At 41.3% G+C, this 21,156-nt stretch overlaps 1 protein-coding gene and 1 long non-coding RNA gene across 5 annotated transcripts in view; one reads left to right on the forward strand and one right to left on the reverse strand.

Annotated features, from left to right (window-relative positions):
* LOC106090443 (peroxidasin) overlaps positions 1 to 21,156 on the forward strand; it is a 420,275-nt gene that overhangs the window by 78,032 nt on the left and 321,087 nt on the right. The gene's annotated exons all lie outside the window — the stretch shown is intronic.
* Positions 777 to 13,003, reverse strand: LOC131994194 (uncharacterized). The gene is made up of 3 exons (XR_009396523.1): positions 12,788 to 13,003; positions 11,993 to 12,723; positions 777 to 862 (listed from the first exon to the last, which is right to left on the reverse strand). It is a non-coding gene; the product is annotated as an uncharacterized LOC131994194 (long non-coding RNA).

The raw sequence follows: 21,156 nt of genomic DNA on the forward strand, positions 1-21,156 counted from the left end.
CGACGGATCCTCTCATGACCATCAACAAACGTGTTTATTATGGTCTGAATCGGTCTATAGCTCTCTATTTTACTTCGTGAGCCCCAATGGGCGCAATTCTTATACGAATTGGCTGAAATTTTACACAGGTCTCCAACATATAATTTAATTGTGGTCCGAACCGGACCATATCTTGATATCGTTTTAATAGTAGAGCAACTCTTTTCTTATATCCTTTTTTGCCTAAGAAGAGATGCCGGGAAAAGAACTCGACAAATGCGATCCACGGTGGAGGGTATATAAGATTCGGCCCGGCCGAACTTAGCACGCTTTTACTTGTTACTATGTAGTTTTATTTGAAATGGGCAACACTTAAATTGCCTAACCCTGTGGATTCATTTCATTTATTGCAATTGAATGCAAAATATTAATTCATTTTTGTGTTGTTTATTTTACTTCTTGGTTGTCTTCTTCTTTTACTTCTGTTGTCTGTCAAAACATTGACTGTATTGATTATTTGCTATATTTAGAAGCTCATCAATATAAGATTTGTTCATAGAACCATCATACGTTTGCGGCTAAAATAAACAATGGTTTATTTGTATTCCTGAACCAAGAGATGTACATAAACGCATAAAGCCCATTTGATTATTTTAAATATGTAAATCTTATTTGAAAACTTTGCTTATATAATTGCACAACAACAATAACAATACAAAAACAATACATATTGTGTTATTAGCAATTCAAAAGAGTTTGATAAAACATATAAAACTACTAAAAATGTATGAGGTTTGCCCAGATAGAACCATTTATTACAGCCAGATATTAAATATACTCCAATATGGATAATATTTTGTCATGTCCGCTGAACGATTTCTTCCTATAAATAGAAATTAAAAATGGCATAAATTAGGGTCATAACAGAAGTCCGCATGTAAGAGCAACAAATTGGGTAATCAATACTTTCACAAAAAATTTGCACTTTCACAAGGCCAAAACCGCCTGAAGGAGCATTCCAATGCTTTTATAATGTACAAGAGACTTCTTAACATTTGTCTTGGCTACAGTTTTTGTCTTAGTATTGGATCGAAAATCACAAAGGTTTGGCTGTTATAGACCAAAATATCCAAAACAAGAAAAAGAGTACTAAGATTCGGCCAGGCCGAATCTTACATGCCCTCCACCATGGATCGCATTTGTTAAGTTCTTAGAATGACCAATATGACCAATATGTCATGGCTGTTAGAAGTCATAAAAATACTACCTTCAAAATTTCAGGCAAATCGAATAAAAATTGCGCAGTCCAGTGGTTCAGAGTGTCAAGTTGGGACATCGGTTTATATGGCAGTAATATCAGGTTATGAACCGATTTAAACCATACTTAGCACAAATGATACCAAAACACTACGTGCAAAAGCGGATAAGAATTGCGCCCTCTAGAGACTCAAGAAGTCAAGACCCAAGATCGGTTTATATGGCAGCTATATTGAAACATAAACCGTTTTGGCTCATTTACAATCCCAGCTGACCTACACTTATAAGAAGTATTTGTGCAAAATTTCAAGCGCCTAGCTTTACTCCTTCGAAAGTTTGTGTACTTCCGACAGACAGACAGACGGAGGAACATGGCTAGATGAACTTAACATGTCATGACGATCAAGAAAATATATACTTTATTAGGTTTTAAACGCATATTTCGAGGTGTCACAAACGGAATGACGAAATTAATACAGCCCCATCTAATGGTGGAGGGTATAAAAAGGTGACGAGAGTTTGAGAAGAAACTGCTAGTCAAAATCTGGAAGCTCTATTTTCACCCTAGACATATGGTCTTCTGACCTATTTTGTTCAGTAAAATCCCAAGAATCAGAAACGCGAAGCGCCCCTTAAGATATTCAAATCGCCCCACCCTAATGTATATTGACATAGTAAATATACCCACCACCATAGGATGGGGGTATACTAATCTAGTCATTTCGTTTGTAACACCTCGAAATATTGTATATATATATTCTTGATCGTCTCGACATTCTAAGTCGAACTGGCCATGTTCGTCTGTCTGTCGATATCACGATAGAGGTTGAACGCGTAAAACTAGCCGCTTAAAATTTTGCAGAGATACTTAATATTGAAGTAGGTCGTTGGGGATTGAAAATGGGCCATATCGGCTCAGATTAAGATATAGCTCCCATATAAACCGATCTCCCGATTTGACTTCTTGAGACCCCGGAAGCCGCAATTTTAGTCCGATTTGACTGAAATTTTGTACGTAGTGTTCTGCTACGACTTAAAACAGCTGTGCCAAGTACGGCTCAAATCGGTCAATAACCTGGTATATATCCCATATAAACCGATCGCACGATTTGACTTTCTGAGTTACATGTCGAAATATTTGTCTGATTTGGCTGAAATTTTGCATATAGTCTTTTGTTAAGACTTCCAACAACTGCGCCTAGTACGGTCCAAATCGGTCTATAACCTGATATAGCTGCCATATAAACCGATCTCCCGATTTGATTTCTTTAGCTTTTACAAGCCTCAATTTATGTCCGATTAGGCTGACATTTTGCATGCAATGTTCTATTGGGTTGCCCAAAAAGTAATTGCGGATTTTTTAAAAGAAAGTAAATGCATTTTTAATAAAACTTAGAATGAACTTTAATCAAATATACTTTTTTACACTTTTTTTCTAAAGCAAGCTAAAGGTAACAGCTGATAACTGACAGAATAAAGAATGCAATTACAGAGTCACAAGCTGTGAAAAAATTTGTCAACGCCGACTATATGAAAAATCCGCAATTACTTTTTGGGCAAACAATATTATGACTTCCAACAACTGTGCCAAGTACGTTCCGAATCGGTCTTTTACCTGATATAGCTCCCATGTAAACCGGTCTCTAGATCATCCTTGTTCGGTTCCCAGAAGCTTTAATTTTTGCTGTTTTGACAGAAGTTTGGTATGTAAAATATAATTATGCCCTACGACTTAGGTCATCCAGGGTTTTCTTGGGCGGATTTCCTTTCTCGAAGATTGCAACTATCTGCGAAAGACCTCATCGTGTCAATAACATTGCCGTCAATGTCTTCCATTCTTGAACAATCTAAATTATTTTGCCCAAATATTATTCTGAGTAGTCTTCCGAATTTTGTCCAGTTGATTTTCAACTTATTACGGAAGCTTTTCGGATTTGGCGCAGGCCGTACTATTCTAAACCTTATGTAGTGATGGCCAGAGAAGGAGTGCTCTATGGAGACCCTCCACTCCTGAAACTCATTGATCAGATTTGCCGAACATATTATCACATCTAAAACCTCCTCGCAAATTTTATTAACAAAGGTAGCGGTGTTACCAATATTAAGTGCTATTAGGTCGTTAGTTATCAAGAATTCTGCCAGGACTTGGCCCAGCTTATTAATGTTGTTACTACCCCTCGAAATGTGGTGAGAGTTTGCATCGCCCCCTATTAGCACCTCATCTCCTGTCCGTTTTGCCTTCCTCGCCAGCCATTGCAGCTCCGACGAGGGTGGCGGTGTCGGAGAGTCGAAAGGTAGATAAAGTGATGCTAGATATGATCCACCGTCTCCCAGTTTCATCACTGTTGCATCCGACGTGGACAACTCTGGGGAAAATACATAATTTGAATTTTTATGGCAAATAACGCATGTACTCGGCCGAGTACCAGTGTTACCATAGAATAATTGGTAGCTGATATCGTTCAGTCCAGAAATTTTGTTCCGGGTCGTCCATGTTTCCTGAATTAAGGCAATATGAATCTTTCCCTTGCTGATTTTCTCAGAACGTGTGTAGCCATTTTGTTCAGTTGGGGGTTTATAAGGATGGCCCCAATCATTGGTCCTCCATTAGATGGGCTTCTTAGGAGTGGGTGATGGTCTCATCGTCTGCTCCCTGTTCTTTAGGCTGCATTGAGTCTCCCGTCACTGCACTGCCTGATGTTTTAAAATTAGGATTAGGAATTAGGAAATCTTAAGTAAATGGACATCTTGGGAGGAAGCTATGGTCTCATCGTCTGCTGCCTGTTCTTTAGACTGCATTGAGTTTCCCGTCACTGCACTGCCTGTTGTTTTACAATTAGAATCTTTGCCTATCCTAATCTTCCGAAGCTTGAGAAAGTCGGTAATGGTTCCACCATTGGGTTCCTGTTCGTTAGGCTGTATTAAGTCTACCGTCATTGCACTGCCTGATGTTCAAAAATTAGGATCTTTGCCTATGCTAGTCTTGCATATCTTAAGTAAATGGTCTTCTTGGGAGTAGGTGATGGTTCGGCTTCGTCTCCCCGTACGTTAGGCGGCATTTAGTTCTCGGTCACTGCACTGTCTGATGTTTCAGCAATAGGATCTTTATCCATCTTAGTCTTCCTAGTCTCGAGAAAGTCGTTGATGGTTTCGTTGTCGGGCCCCTATTTGTTAGCTGTGTTGGGTCTCTCGCCCCTGCACTTCCTGATGTTTTAGTATTAGGATCTTTGCTTACCCTAGTCTTTCCAATATTGAGAGAGACGTTAATTGTCTCGTCGTCAGCTCCCTGTTTGTTGGGCGGTATTGAGTAAACTGCTACTGCAATATGAGGATTTCTGCCTATTCTAGTTTTCCCAATCTTGAAAAAGACAGCCTTGCTCCCGTAGTGGGCCATGTTTTTAGATTTAGCCAAACTTGTCACGGAGACTTGATCAATGCCAACTACAAGGAGATTTCCTTCCTCCTTCTCCTCCCTGTGGAAGACGTCCCATTTATCCACGGCTATCTCTTGGTTGTGCTTGTTTAAGACATCCGTCGCGAATTTGCCGCCCTCATCCTTGATGAAGACCGTCGCCTTTGCGAGCTGGGGGATGTCGATCTTTCTCACAATGTCGAGCTTTACGCCCCAGGGAGTGTGATGGAAGTATCCGTGAGCTTTTTGACGGTATAAACACATTCCGCTGATGCAAAGCGCAGCGTTAAGTTGTCCCCTCTATACAGACAACTCATAATTCGTATGGGTGGACCCCCTTCAGAGTTCAACACATGATCGAAAACCTATTCGTTTACCAGATGCTTCTGGGACCGATGATCTGATGGAATCCTACTGGATGCACTGTCGATATCGAGTCATATCATCTCTGTTGTGTTTCCTTGCCACTCTGACGTACGAGGACGGCTACTTACTTTTTTTTTAGCGACTATCTCCCACTTCCGTGATGGCTGTGTCGTTCTTTTAGAAGTTACAGTCCTCCATTAAGACTCAAGGGTCCTGCGCACTTCCTTCGTTTCTGTTCCGACTTTGTCTCCTCCGCAGAATTCTGTCTGAAGTCTCCATTGTCTTCCCAGAGAATTTGAAAGCGGGGAGTTATTTTCCTTTTTCAGGGTTTTAGAAATGTTATCGTATCACAATGGACGAAAACGTCTATGTGAGTCTGATGGCAGACTGCCACTTAAACCTAGCAGTGTTATGCTCTTCGGGAGATCTGATCCTCTTTCCAGCTTCCGTAGAAGTGTTTGGAATGTCAGTTCTATCCCTTCCATCATCCTGCACTTTCGCCCGATTGCTTTGCCGGTGCATACTCTTCTGTGTCCTTCTTCGCTTTCTCGGCCCTCTTGCTAGAGCAAATCCCTCGCTAACTACTGCCGCCATGCCGCTGCCCCCATCTCTCGATTCGGTTGCGATGACTATTTTATTGACACTGTAGCTATCTGAATCCGAGTCGGAAACACCACCTTTTAGGCCAAAACAATGAGGGGCGAGGTGTTGAAAAATGCAATTTTGCAAACAAATGCCAAAAAATCAACACGCAAAAGTTAACAATTTTTTTTTAACGTTGTAGACTAAAAACACTTTCTACATGTGGCAGCACTGAATGGCGCTAGGCCAAAACAGAATGAGGGGCGTGGTGTTGAAAAATGCAATTCTGCAAACAAGTGCCAAAAAATCAACACGCAAAAGTTAACAATTTTTTTTAACGTTGTAGAATAAAAACACTTTCTACATGTGGCAGCACTGAATGGCGCTTACTTTCAAGCATCACAGTTGAACATTTTTGAACTTTACCGCGTTGCTTTTGTGGGATTTGTGTGCAGAGTTGCATTTTTTGCAAGGCGACACTCAAAAACAAAGCTCAAAGGCTGGGGACGAACTGTGTATCCCTCTGGTTTAGCCGTTGCTTCCTCATTTGTTATTCTGACGACTGGTTGTGGGCTTGAAGCATTACTCTCGACTACAGAGAGAGGAGGACAACATGCTACGGTCTGACGCAACCACCGCAGCTGTTGGGTCTTTGGAGTCCATTTTGAAACAACTCCAAAAAAGGCTTTAAAATTTTTCGTAAAAGGTGGTACCTATACCGAGATACGAATATTTTTCTTTGAGGAGCGAAACGACCCGCTCCACTCGACGGTTACTTTACATATATTTAATATGTAAATAATTACATTTGAAATTAATTTAAATTATTTTTTTACATTTTTCTTTCTAGGTAAGTACACCATTGAAGACATTTCAAATTATTTGCTTTGCGGTAAGTGAGCAAAGAAGGAATAAATAAGGCCAAACCGTACTAGTAGTACTTAGTACCATGCTTAAGCTATTATACCCACTACCGAAGGATGGGGGTATAGTCATTTTGTCTTTTCGTTTGCCACACATCGAAATATCCATCCCATCCATCCATCCTGATCGTCGTAAAATTCTAAGACGATGTTGCCATGTCCTTCCGGCTGTCTGTTGAAATCACGCTACAGTCTTTAAAAATAGAGATATTGGGATGAAACTTTGCACAGTTTAATTTTTTGTCCATAGACAGGTTAAGTTCGAAGATGGGCTATATCGGACTATATCGTGATATAGCCCCCATGTAAACCGATCTGCCGATTTAAAATCTTACGCTCATAAAAGCCACATTTATTATCCGATTTTGCTGAAATTTGAGACACTTGAGTTTTTTAAGCCACTCGATAACCTTCTTCAAGATAGACCGATAGACCATATAGACCGATCTCTAGAATCAAGGTCTTGAGACAGTGAGTTATGTAAGGATCCTCGCTATCTTTTCTTAATCTGGCCCAGATCGGTCCAGATTTGGATATAGCTGCCATATATACCGATCTCCCGATTTATGGATTTTGGCCCATAATAGCCACATTAATTATCCGCTTTCGCTGAAATTTGGAACAGCGAGTTGTGTTAGGCTTCTTGAAATCCTTGTTCAATTTGCCCAAGATCGGCCTAGATTTCGATACAGCTGCCATATAGACCGATCTCTAGATTCGAAGTCTTGGGCCCATAAAAGTCGCATTTATAGGCCGATTTCGCCGAAATTTGGGGCAGTGAGCTATGTTAGGCCCTTCGACATCTTTTTTCAATTTGGCATAGGTCGGTACAGATTTGGATATAGCCGCCATACAGACCGATCTTTTGATTTGAGTACAGAGAGTAATGTTAGGCCCCTCGACATCCTTGTTTAATTTGGGCCAGATCGGTCCAGATTTAGATATAGCTGCCATATAGATCGATCTCGCGATTTAAGGTCTAGTGCCGATAAACTTTACGTTACTTTAATTGGCTATGACAGAACATTTGTCTCATTAGCCGAATATAGAATAGCGTTCCAAGCGACTCGATCTTCTGCGCTTATTCTAAAATCTGTGACACCAAGTTTCGAGATGTCTCCCACCACTTGATCTTTCAATCAGGCTTAAGGTCGTCCCGGTTTGCGTTCACCATCGTGTTTGCCTTCAAATGACTTCTTTGCTGGAGCTTCTTCATCCATTCTGACAACATGACCCAGCCAACGCAACCGAAGAATCTTTCTCCCAAACACTGCCCGTCTGCTTTCACAAGTACCCATGCATCGGAACCATATAACAACACGGGTAGTATCAGTGTCTTGTATAGTGTAATCTTCGTCTGTCGAGAGGTGGCCTTGTTTCTAAACTGTTTACTCAATCCAAGGTAGCATAAATAAAGTTGCTGACTATCTCAAAGTTTTAGTTCCCAACTTTCTCCATTTTATTTATTTGCTCGACTGTACAATGCGTTTTGGTAGTTGAAACCATCCATTTCGTCTTATCTCCATTTACTGCCAGATCCATTTTCACCGACCCTCTTTCGATTCTTCTGATGACCGACCTATGATATCGATGTCGTCGGCATAGGCGAATAGCATGTGTTCTCTTGAGATTAGTGTGCCACATCTATTCACATCTGCACGTCGTATGATCATATACGGTGCGATATTAAATAGTTCACACGATAAGCTGTCTCTTTGTCTGAAACCTCGTTTGGTATTAAATGGTTCCGAAAGATTATTTCCTATTCTTACTGAGGAACGCGTATTAGCAAGTGTCATCCTGCAGAGTCTTATTAATTTTGCAGGGATACCAAACTCAAACATGGCCTTAAATACCTCTGAACATATAGGGCTATCGAAGGCGGCTTTGTAGTCAGCAAAGAGATGGTAGGTGTTGATTTGTCCTTCTCGGGTGTTTTCTAGGTCTTGGCGCAGTGGCTTTGCAGTCAACAAAGAGATGGTAGGTGTTGATTTGTCCTTCTCGGGTGTTTTCTAGGTCTTGGCACAGTGTGAATATCGGGTCCAGGGTGGATTGACCAGGACTAAAGCCGCATTGATAGGGCCCAATTATCTCATTGACTTTAGGTTTGAACCTTTCATATGGTACGCTCTAGAGTATCTTGTTTGCGATGGGGAGGAGACTTATTCCTCTGTAGTTGGCACATTCCGTCTTGTCTCCTCTCTTGTGTATGGGAAATATTATGATGAGGTTCCAATCATCGGTTATGCGTTCTAGTAGCCAGATTGCGCTGACATGCTGATGCATACGCCTTATCAGCGCATAGCCTCCGGTTTTAAATAGTTCAGCGGGTAATCCGTCGGCTCCTGCTGCCTTGTTGTTTTTCACTCGGGTCACTGCTACTTGGACCTAATTCTGACTAGGGGTAAATATGCTACTGATTACAGGGTTGCTCTGTATGCAGCATTCTTGGCTTTAGTAGCATCTCCACAGTCTACAATAGGTCGTACAATGGGTTTTTTGGTGTGGGCTTCCGGTATCAAGTACGAATTTCGAGGCATTTTCCATGGAGTGGGCAATGCTTAGTTTTCGTCAAGCAGTTGGGTCAGTCGAGTGGAGTATGCCGTTGCCATCTGTTGTGTTTGCGGCTTTCCAATGTCCAGCTTCCGTGCAGTGTCAGATCGTACATTCTGCCTCGCCATGCTCAAACGGGTGCGAACCTTTGCTGCAACGTAATGATCCGAATCGAAATTCTCTCTACGGATCGATCGTACATCTAACACGCTGGATGAATGTCTTCCATCTATCACAACGTGATCAATTTGTTTCCTCGTGGTTTGATCGGGTGACAGCCTCGTCGCCTTTTGAATATTTTGATGTTGAAATCTGTGAATTTGTTCATGGGCACAGAGTGAGAAACAAAAGTAACCCTCCACCTGCGGGGTTTGGATCCAGCTCCCCAACCGCATGGGTTTTGTGGGATCGCACATGTATCCATCGATGTCGCGAATCGCTTGCTCCAAGATGCGACGCTAGCCTCCAGCCGCCTCTATTTTGGGAGCAGACGCTGACGTTGGCCATTGGTTATGTGAAGGCTCAAATAACTCGCCTTATCATCTCGAGTATCATTGGCACTCAGAATTTAATTAAGACCCAGTGCCACCTAACTCCTCACTGAGACTCTCCTCTTGAAATCGTTGACTGCCCGCATTTTCAGCTACTCCGCATAAAAACGGAGCTTTCCACTATCCGTAACCTGTGGACGCGTCCGGTAGCTTTCAGCTAAGCATCCCGTGATAACGATAGACACCACGCAAGTCGGAGCTCCAAGTTCCAGCCTTTGTGGCGCTCATAGCTATCCCGTGTCGGTCGGGGCAACATTCTTCTAATGAATGTCAAAATATCGTTGAAGGTAAGGAAACTTGCTTTGGGGCAAGTACATATATTATTGGTCGTCTCGATGTTCTGAATCCGGTTTAGAACCTTGTATAGTAGCTCCGATATCTTTCGATTTCACTTCTTGATCCCTTACAAGCAGCAATTTTTGTCTGATTTGGCTGAAATTTTGTAGTCTTCTGTTAAGACTTCCAACAGCTGTGCTAAGTACGGTCCGAATCAGTCTATAACCTTATATAGCTCCCATGTAAACCGATCTCCTGATTTGACTTCTTGAGCCCTTACTAGCAATTTTTGTCCCATATGCCTGAAGTTTAGCATTGGTGTTTTGCTATGACTTCCGACAACTGTGGCTAGTCTAAAATCAGTCTAAAACCTGATATAACTCTTATATTAACCGATCTCCCGATTGACTTCTAGAGCCCATACAAGCCGCAATTTTTGTGCGATTTTGCTGAAATTTTGCATGTAGGGTTTTGTTATGACTTCGAACAACAGTGCTAAGTACGGATCAAATCGGTCTAGAACCTTATATAACTCCCATATAATCTCCCGATCTCCCGATTTGATTTCTTGAGCTCCTAGAAGCCTCAATTTTTATACCCTCCACCATAAGATGGGGGGTATACTAATTTCGTCATTCTGATTGTAACTACTCGAAATATTCGTCTGAGACCCCATAAAGTATATATATTCTTGATCGTCGCGACATTTTATGTCGATCTAGCCATGTCCGTCCGTCTGTCCGTCCGTCCGTCTGTCCGTCCGTCCGTCTGTCCGTCTGTCCGTCCGTCCGTCTGTCCGTCCGTCCGTCCGTCCGTCTGTCGAAAGCACGCTAACTTCCGAAGGAGTAAAGCTAGCCGCTTGAAATTTTGCACAAATACTTTTTATTAGTGTAGGTCGGTTGGTATTGTAAATGGGCCATATCGGTCAATGTTTTGATATAGCTGCCATATAAACCGATCTTGGGTCTTGACTTCTTGAGCCTCTAGAGTGCGCAATTCTTATTCAATTGGGATGAAATTTTGCACGACGTGTTTTGTTATGATATACAACAACTGTGCCAAGTATGGTTCAAATCGGTCCATAACCTGATATAGCTGCCATATAAACCGATTTTGGGTCTTGACTTCTTGAGCCTCTTGAGTGCGCAATTCTTATCCGATTGGAATGAAATTTAGCACGACGTGTTTTGTTATGATATCCAAGAACTGTGCCAAGTATGGTTCAAATCGGTTCATAACCTGATATAGCTGCCATATAAACCGATCTGGGGTCTTGACTTCTTGAGCCTCTAGAGTGCGCAATTCTTATCCGATTGGAATGAAATTTTGCACGACGTATTTTCTTATTATATCCAACAACAGTGCCAAGTATGGTTCAAATCGGTTCATAACCTGATATAGCTGCCATATAAACCGATCTGGGGTCTTGACTTCTTGAGCCTCTAGAGTGCGCAATTATTATCCGATTTGCTTGAAATTTTGTACGACGGATTCTCTCATGACCATTAACATACGTGTTTATTATGGTCTGAATCGGTCTATAGCCTGATACAGATCCCATATAAATCGATCTCTCTATTTTACTTCTGAGCCCCCAAAGGGCACAAATCTTATTCGAATTGGCTGGCATTTTACACAGGTCTCCAACATATAATTTAATTGTGATCCAAACCGGACCATATCTTGATATCGCTCTAATAGCAGAGCAAATCTTTTCTTATATCCTTTTTTTTTTTTTGCCTAAGAAGAGATGCCGGGAAAAGAACTCGACAAATGCGGTCCATGGTGGAGGGTATATAAGATTCGCCCAGCCGAACTTAGCACGCTTTTACTTGTTTTTAACTAATTTGGCTGAAATTTGGAACAAACCTCTATCTTATAACTTACAAAAGTGCCAAATTTTATCCAAGTTTTTATCGGTCGCTTGTGTTATAACTTCCAATGTCCATTAGAAGTATTATGCGAATCGGGCTATAAACAGATATATACCCCATATAAACCGATCAACGGTTTTGAGTTCTTGAGCCCCTAGAAGCCTTAATTTTCATCCGATTTGGCTGAAATTTGACCCAAATCCCTATCTTTTAACTTACAACATAAGTGCCAGTCCTATGTACCGATATACCGATATGACTTCTTGAGACCTCAATAAATTCCCGATTTGATTGCTTTAAAATAATTCAAATACAAACTCCAGTTAATAAGGGTACATTTTTAGCGGAATCCATGGTGGTGGGTATCCAAGATTCGCCCAGGCTGAACTTGACACGTTTTTACTTGTTTCATTGTAATCATAGCCACATAACACCACCAATTTAGTTAGGCGATTTTAATAAGGGCCGTACTAAATTACAAACGCTTGATGGAACATCCTTTGTAGTAGGCCCTTCGGGCTGCCCAAACTCAGCGCCATTGTTATTTGCCTTTTTTTTTATTTCATTCCTTTGCACACAGCCTTTATCCTTTTCGTATCATAATTCGAAATCTGTATCGCAGACAACAGCTTAATTTGATACACACGCATGTAAATTGTGTTTTTGGTATTTTTGTTACGTGCAGTCCATTATCAGTCATCTCTTTAAATTGTTAACCCCTTTTTTAATTAATTTGCTAGCACCCTGGCAGGATCCTATCTGTCTGTTTAATCTGCATCTTCTGCTCACTCATTCAATGGTTGAAAATATCATCCTTCTGTTTTCTGGCTGCTGTTGTTAATGAAAACGTTCTGTGCATCGTTTGCATTATACGAATTGCGATATTCGTAAGCCATGTCTTGTTGTGTGTTTTGTATTTTATTTGCCGGTCACTTCACCGCTGCAGACCACTGGCGCCGTAAGGGAAATCGAATTAAATTTAAGAAAAATGAAAAAAATCCACATTTATTTTACCCTGTCAGTTTACGAATGACATTTGCACAAAATCGTTTTGTCATCAATGCCGAAGACAACAACTAGAATAAGTAAAAACGTGCTTAAGGTCGGTCGGGTCGAATCTTGGATACCCACCAACTTGGATGCGGCTAAAAATTTACCCACATTAACTCAGTTTGCGTTTAAATTTGTTTGTGACAATCAAATCGAGACGTCATATGGGGGTATGTGTAATTTAGGAGGTCTTCATTAGAATATTGACTGATTCGAATCATATTTGTCATGGATGTTGGAAGTCACAACTGAAGTCTTTATAACAAATTTCAGCCAAATCAGGTGAAAATTGAGGCCTATAGGGGCTCAAGCAGTATAATCCGGCGATAGCTTGTAGACGTATTCGGATCATACTTAACATGGATGTTGGGAGTCATAAATCGAGTCTTTGTTCCTGATTTCGAATGAAAATTGAGGTTTTAAGGGCTCTAGAACCGAAATGCGGGGATCGATTTATATGGGGCCTACATTTGCTTATAGACCGATTCGGACATGTTAAAAGTCAGAACAGAAGTTCTTGTGCCAAATTTCAACCAAATTCGTGTTTAAATAATTTATAATCTATTTATTTACACCCGCACAACAAGAATATAAAATTCTTATAATTAAAGTGCGGGTAATATCTCCAACAATTGTACATAGTAAACACCTTAAACTAAGAATCTATAGCTATACAATGCATCACAGATTTTGAATGAATAACTTACTAACGGAAAAAACTAAAAATTGTGGCTTTGTATATTTGAATTTAAAAGAAAACAGTAAAAGTGTGCTGAGTTCGGCCGGGCCGGGCTACAGACCGATTCAGACCATAATAAACACTTTTGTTGATGGTCATGAGAGGATCCATCGTACAAAATTTCAGGCATATCGGATAATAATTGCGACCTCTAGAGGCTCAAGAAGTCAAGATCCCAGATCGGTTTATATGGCAGCTATATCAAGTTATGAACCGATTTGAACCTTATTTGACACAGTTGTTGAAAGTAAAAATAAAATACGTCATGCAAAATTTTAGCCAAATCGGATAAGAATTGCGCCCTCTAGAAGCTCAAGAAGTCAAGACCCAAGATCGGTTTATATGGCAGCTATATCAGGTTATGAACCGATTTAAACCATACTTGGCACAGTTGTTGGGTATCATAACAAAACACGTCGTGCGAAATTCCATTCTAATCGGATAAGAATTGCGCCCTCTAGAGGCTCAAGAAGTCAAGATCCACGATCGGTTTATATGTCAGCTATATCAGGTTATGGACCGATTTCAACCATACTTGGCACAGTTGTTGGATATAACAACAAAACACGTCGTGCAAAATTTCATTTCAATCGGATAAGAAATGCGCACTCTAGAGGCTCAAGAAGTCAAGACCCAAGATCGGTTTATATGGCAGCTATATCCGGTTATGGACCGATTTGAACCATACTTGGCACAGTTGTTGGATATCATAACAAAACACGTCGTCCAAAATTTCATTCTGATCGGATAAGAATTGCGCCCTCTAGAGGCTCAAGAAGTCAAGACCCAAGATCGGTTTATATGGTAGCTATATCAGGTTATGAACCGATTTGAACCATACTTGGCACTGTTGTTGGATATAATAAGAAAATACGTCGTGCAAAATTTCATTCCAATCAGATAAGAATTGCGCACTCTACAGGCTCAAGAAGTCAAGACCCAAGATCGGTTTATATGACAGCTATATCAAAACATTGACCGATATGGCCCATTTACAATACCAACCGACCTACACTAATAAGAAGTATTTGTGCAAAGTTTCAAGCGGCTAGCTTTACTCCTTCGGAAGTTAGCGTGCTTTCGACAGACAGACGGACGGACGGACGGACAGACGGACGGACATGGCTAGATCGACATAAAATTTCACGACGATCATGAATATATATACTTTATGGGGTCTCAGACGAATATTTCGAGTAGTTACAAACAGAATGACGAAATTAGTATACCCCCCATCTTATGGTGGAGGGTATAAAAAGAGAGAGGTTCAAGGACAGAGATAAAATTTCACTAGGAGCTTGTTATCGGCAGCAGACACCTCAACAAAAGCATAATTAATTGGGCCACCTGGGTTAGACTTTGTACGTAACTGAGTAGTCAGGTAGTTTCTCACATACAGAGCGAAGCCGCCCCCACGACGAAATCTATCAGCACTGTGCACAAAATATCCTGAAAAAAATTGCAGCTTTCAGGTGCTCAAGACGTTAAATCGGTAGATCGGTTAATATGGGGGCTAACAGAACATCACATGCAAAATTTCAGCCAAATTGGATGAAAATTGTGGTTTCCAGTGGCCCAAGACATCTAATTGGGTTATAGACCGATTTTGACCATAACTGGTATGAGTATTTGAAGTCGTAGCAGAAAAATACCCATAAGCGAAGCCAGCTCAGCTTTCTGAGGAGGGACTAAGCCCGTTTGAACAGCAAAGAAATGAGCAGATTTTGTCAAAACCAATGTAATTTTTTAAATTCTTGGAGGGGCAAGAACTTTTTGGAGGGTGCATTACCCACCCCCCACAAGTCCTTCAAGCTCTGCAAAATTTCCGCCCAATCGGATTAAATTCTCGCTGCTCAAGAAGTCAAAATCGGGGATCGGTCTATATTGGGGCTTCAACCCAATCTGAACCGATATTGCCCATTTGCAATCCCTAACGACCTACATCAATGAGATGTATTTGTGGAAAAATACAAGCGAATATCTTTATTCGTTCGACCGCTGTCGTGATTTCCTCAGACGGATGGGCGGACATGGTTAATTCGACATAGAATATAAAGACGATCAAAAATATGCGAGTACAGTAGTTTTGACTTAGCTGCCAAAACGAGTTTTGCACACAGTTTGCGGCAGCAAAGCGATTTTCGCATTTATCTGTTATGTGTTTGAGGCCAAAATGTGGCATTTTTTCAGATTCGGCTACCCGCTACAGAATTGGCTCTTAGATATAATTTTCAGTTACATCTTTTTTAACTTTTAATGTGAATATATAATTAAGACACGGGATTAATATGAGCACTACGTAGGCGGGAGCTTTGAGCTCCGACTTGTGTGGTGTCTATCGTTATCACGGGAAGCTTAGCTGAAAACTACTGGGCGGATGGAGGAAAGCTCCGTTTTTATGCAGAGTAGCTGCAAATGCGGCCGTGGGCAGTCAGCGATTTTCGAGAGGAGAGTGTCAGTGAGGTGCCAGGTGGCACTGGCTCTTATCCAAATACTGAGTGCCAATGATACTCGAGATACAAGGCGAGTTATTGGCGCCTTCAAATAACCAATGGCCAACATCAGCGTCTATTCCCAGGTTAGGGTGACTGGAGGCGAGCGTCGAACCTTGGAGCAAGCGGCTGACGACAGCGAGGGATTCGTGTGCAATCCCACAAAACCCATGCGGTTGGGGCGCTGGGCCAGTAACTCGGAAAACTTAGATAATCACATGAGAAATAAAGGAAAAGTAAAAAAACGACACACGCCAACGAAAATAGGACCATGATTTGTGGATATCCACCTGGAATATCCGCACTCGCTATAGAGAAGGTGCAGTACACGCGCTGGCGGATCTATTAAAGAAGTACAAGGGAGGTATTATCGCCTTACTGGCAGTGCGATGGACTGAGAATGGCGTCACTTCAACACCAAACGTTGACGAACTATACTATAGCTGCCATAACACGAGGCATGAATTTGGTTGTGGATTTGTGGTTATTCGGAGACTTAATCACCTTGTGTCCAGCTTTACTCCGGTGGATGAGGGTCTAGCCACAATACGCATAAAAGCCAAATTCTTCAACATCAACCTTATTTGTGCCCATGCCCCGAAGGAAGACAAGGACGAGCAAATCAAGAACATTTCCTACGCCTAGCGAACGAATATGACCGCTGCCCCTTCCATGATATTAAAATCGTTCTGAGAGATTTTAATGCGAAGATAGGAAAGGAAAACGTTTTTGGTCCAACAGTCGGAAAGTTTAGCCTCCACGAGATAACGCCGCGGCAAAAAACATGGTAGTTAGTAGCACCAGATTTCAACATACAAATATTCACAAAGCCACATGGCTGTCACCCGATCAAAACACGAGAAACCAAGTTGATCAGGTTGTGATAGATGGAAGGCATTTATCCAGCGTGTTAGATGTACGATCGATCCGTGGAGCGAATATAGATTCGGATCATTACGTTGTTGCAGCAAAGGTTCGCACCCGTTTGAGCATGGCCGGGAAAGAACGATCTGACACTGCACGGAAGCTGGACATTAAAAAGCTGCAAACACAACAAATGGCAACGGCATACTCCACTCGACTGACCCAACTGCTTGATGAGAGCATTCCTTGTTACGATGATATAATGGCGCAGTGTCAAACCATTTCCCACTCCATGGAAAATGCCGCGAAACCCGTACTTGGGTACCGGAAGCCTCCCCCAAGAAACCCATGGTACGACTTAGAGTGTCGAGATGCTACTGAAGCCAAGTATGCGGCATACGGAGCAACCCTGCCATCAGTTGCATTGCGCCAGATGATATAGAGGTATCGGGAAAAAAGAGAGAGGAGAAACCTCTATTCCACAGAAAGAAAAACGAAATAGAAAGACGTAAGTGTGAACGAATTGGGATGTAGAGGAGTTAGAATGAAGTCCGGAAATTCTTCCGAAGAATTAAACACCAAACCGATGGCTTTAGTGCAGGCACATCCTCCTGCAGAGACAAAGAAGGAAATCTGGTAACTGGCACAGATAGCATGCTGAGGATATGGAAAGAACATTTTACCCAACTGCTAGTATCCGACGATGGCGATAGAATGTTTGCCTCCTAGTTAGAATGAGGTCCATGTAGCAGTGACCCGACTGAAGAACAACACGGCAGCAGGACTCGACGGGCTACCCGCTGAACTATTTAAGACCGGAGGCGACACGCTGATAAGGCATATGCATCAGCTTGTCTGCGGAATCTGGTATACCCGATGATTGGAACTTCATCATGTCTCATCACAAGAAGGGAGACAAGACGGAATGTGCCAACTACAGAGGAAATAGTCTCATCCCTATGGCATACAAGATACTCTCGAGCGTACTAAGTGAAAGATTAAAACCTAAAGTCAATGAGATAATTGGGCCCTATCAATGTGGCTTTAGACCTAGGAAATCCACCCTAGACCAGGAAAAGACATTTGTTGACTACAAAGCCGCTTTCGTTACACCTTTTCGTTCAAAGGCATTTCAAGCCATGTCTGAGTTTGGCATCCCTGCAAAATTAATAAAACTCTGCAGGATGACACATGATGATACGCGTTTCTCAGTAAGAATAGGAAAGAATCTCTCGGAACCATTTAATACCGAACGAGGTTTCTTTAATATCCAGCAGGAGAAGATCACACGAGATGCGGATGTGAATAGATTTAGCTAATCACAAGAGAACAAATGCTACTCGCCTATACCGACGACATCGACATCATAGGTCGGTCGCCGGAAGTAGTAACTGCAGCCTTTGAAAGAATCGAAAGAGATTCAGCGAAAATGGGTCTGGCAGTAAATGGAGATAAGACGAAATAGATGGTTTCAACTCCCAAAACGCCTTGTAACACCGATGAGATAAAGAAAATGGAGGAAGTTGGGAACCACAACTTTGAGATGGTCAGCAACTCGGCATCGCCATAACCGAAACGAATGACAACAGATGCAACTTTGGATTAAGTACGCAGTTTAGAGACAAGGCCACCTCTCGGCAGATCAAGATAACACTATACAAGACACTGAAACTACCCTTGTTGCCCGGGCACAGGATAACTATAGCACCGCACAGGCTGGAACATTGAGGCCCGATGTGTGTGGCGTTCATTGCTGTCGCGAGAAGCTTATCTGTGAGCTACCGGGGGCTTCCACTGGTTGCGGATAGTAGAATGCTATTGGGTTGCCCAAAAAGTAATTGCGGATTTTTTAAAAGAAAGTAAATGCATTTTTAATAAAACTTAGAATGAACTTTAATCAAACATACTTTTTTTACACTTTTTTTCCAAAGCAAGCTAAAAGTAACAGCTGATAACTGACAGAAGAAAGAATGCAATTACAGAGTCACAAGCTGTGAAAGCAACGGCAGTCGCGGACAATCAGCGGTATCAGTGAAAAGCCGGGTGGCACCGGCTCTTGCACAAATACTGAGTGCCTGTTATGCTCGACATGACAAGGCGGGATATTGGCTTCTAAAAATAACCAATGGTCAACCAGTTGCTGCGGCGATCGGTCCTTTGGATCGGAAAAAACTTCCTCACCTACAGGAGCTTGAGGAGGATCGCCACCTCCACATGAAAATGTGACTACAACAACAACAATTAACTGTATTGTTATGTGGTTCTGAGGCATGGACACTTGTGAAAGCAGGTGAGGCAGTGCTTGGGGTATTTGAGAGAAAGATTCTTCGTAAAATATATGGACCAGTTTGCGATAATAGAGAATATAGGCGACGTATGAACCACGAGCTGTATGAGCTGTATGACGACGATAGCATAGTTACACGCATCAAAATACAACGGCTGCGTTGGCTAGGTCATGTTGTCAGAATGGAAGAAGAAGCTCCAGCAAAGAAGTCTTTTGATGTCATAGCCAATTGAAGTAAAGTAAAGGGTGATTTTTTTGAGGTTAGGATTTTCATGCATTAGTATTTGACAGATCACGTGGGATTTCAGACATGGTGTCAAAGAGAAAGATGCTCAGTATGCTTTGACATTTCATCATGAATAGACTTACTAACGAGCAACGCTTGCAAATCATTGAATTTTATTACCAAAATCAGTGTTCGGTTCGAAATGTGTTCAAATTTTGACAAATTTTGTTCAGCGATGAGGCTCATTTCTGGTTGAATGGCTACGTAATAAGCAAAATTGCCGCATTTGGAGTGAAGAGCAACCAGAAGCCGTTCAAGAACTGCCCATGCATCCCGAAAAATGCACTGTTTGGTGTGGTTTGTACGCTGGTGGAATCATTGGACCGTATTTTTTCAAAGATGCTGTTGGACGCAACGTTACGGTGAATGAACACATTTCGAACCGAACACTGATTTTGGTAATAAAATTCAATGATTTGCAAGCGTTGCTCGTTAGTAAGTCTATTCATGATGAAATGTCAAAGCATACTGAGCATCTTTCTCTTTGACACCATGTCTGAAATCCCACGTGATCTGTCAAATACTAATGCATGAAAATCCTAACCTCAAAAAAATCACCCTTTATATAATTAAGAAACCCAGTTTTCTTCTATTCCGCATAAAAAGTTAAACGTTTATGTGTGTGTTTGGTAATGGAAGCAAGATTTTTTGTTTTGTTTCTAATTTTTGTGGCTGGCAAATAAACAAATTTTAATTCAAATGGTGTTGGTCGTTAAACGAAATTCGCCCTTATACGATTGGCCATTAAAAGAGCTTATAGAAAATTGGATAGAAATTCATTAATTTTTGGCAGATATAACAAATTCGCACTTAAACGATTGGCTGTTAAATCAGAACTACTGTAAAAACTTTATGTGGTCGCGTATCAATATTTCGAGCTGTTTCAAATAGAACGACTTGTTTAGTATATCGACCATCCTATGGTAGTGGGTATGAACAAGTGAAGGAATGTTCTTCTTCAGCCATCGTTTAATAAGATTTATTTTCCCAACCATATGTGATGGATGGACAACCGCCAAGCAGTCAGCGCCAGGCGACTGTATTGGCGGAATTTTTGCAAGTGGGTGTTTATTTTTTTTTTCCTCACCAGCTCACGGTCCACATGTGAGGGTATACATGCCATGCAAGCTATTCAAAGTTCCATTAATCACTCGACTTGTTGTCTGCGAGCTGTGAGCTCTTCCTCGTTTCCAACGCTGAAAACGCTGTACAAATGACCCATTGAGTTCTTGCCGTTGCTCTCGCGTGTCTATGCAGCGACACTTTCTGTTACAGATTTTCGTTTGTCGTGTAAAATGCATCAAATTGCATTTGAGGATACAGTGAAATATTATGTGAAGATTTAGATTTCAGCTCGCTTTAAGATTTTAGAGACTTTAAAGCAAAGTATGTTTGAAAACATGTTTAAATTAATTATTATCATTATTGTTATTAAAAATTTTGTTTTTAAATGATTTTTTAGAAACTATAATGGAATTTTAATTCTCTTAAAATTTGTTTCCATAATTAAAATTTTTTTTTTCAAAATAGAAGAGCAAAAAGATCATCAGTCCACTAGCCAAAAGGATAGTATGTTTGTTTTTTACGATCCGATTTCGCGAGTGAGCTACCATATAGACCTAACAGCCGATTTAGGGTCTTAAGACCATAACAGCGTCATATAAA

This window comes from Stomoxys calcitrans, chromosome 1 (genome assembly GCF_963082655.1).
Source record: "Stomoxys calcitrans chromosome 1, idStoCalc2.1, whole genome shotgun sequence".
NCBI classification, from domain to species: Eukaryota; Metazoa; Arthropoda; class Insecta; order Diptera; family Muscidae; genus Stomoxys; species Stomoxys calcitrans.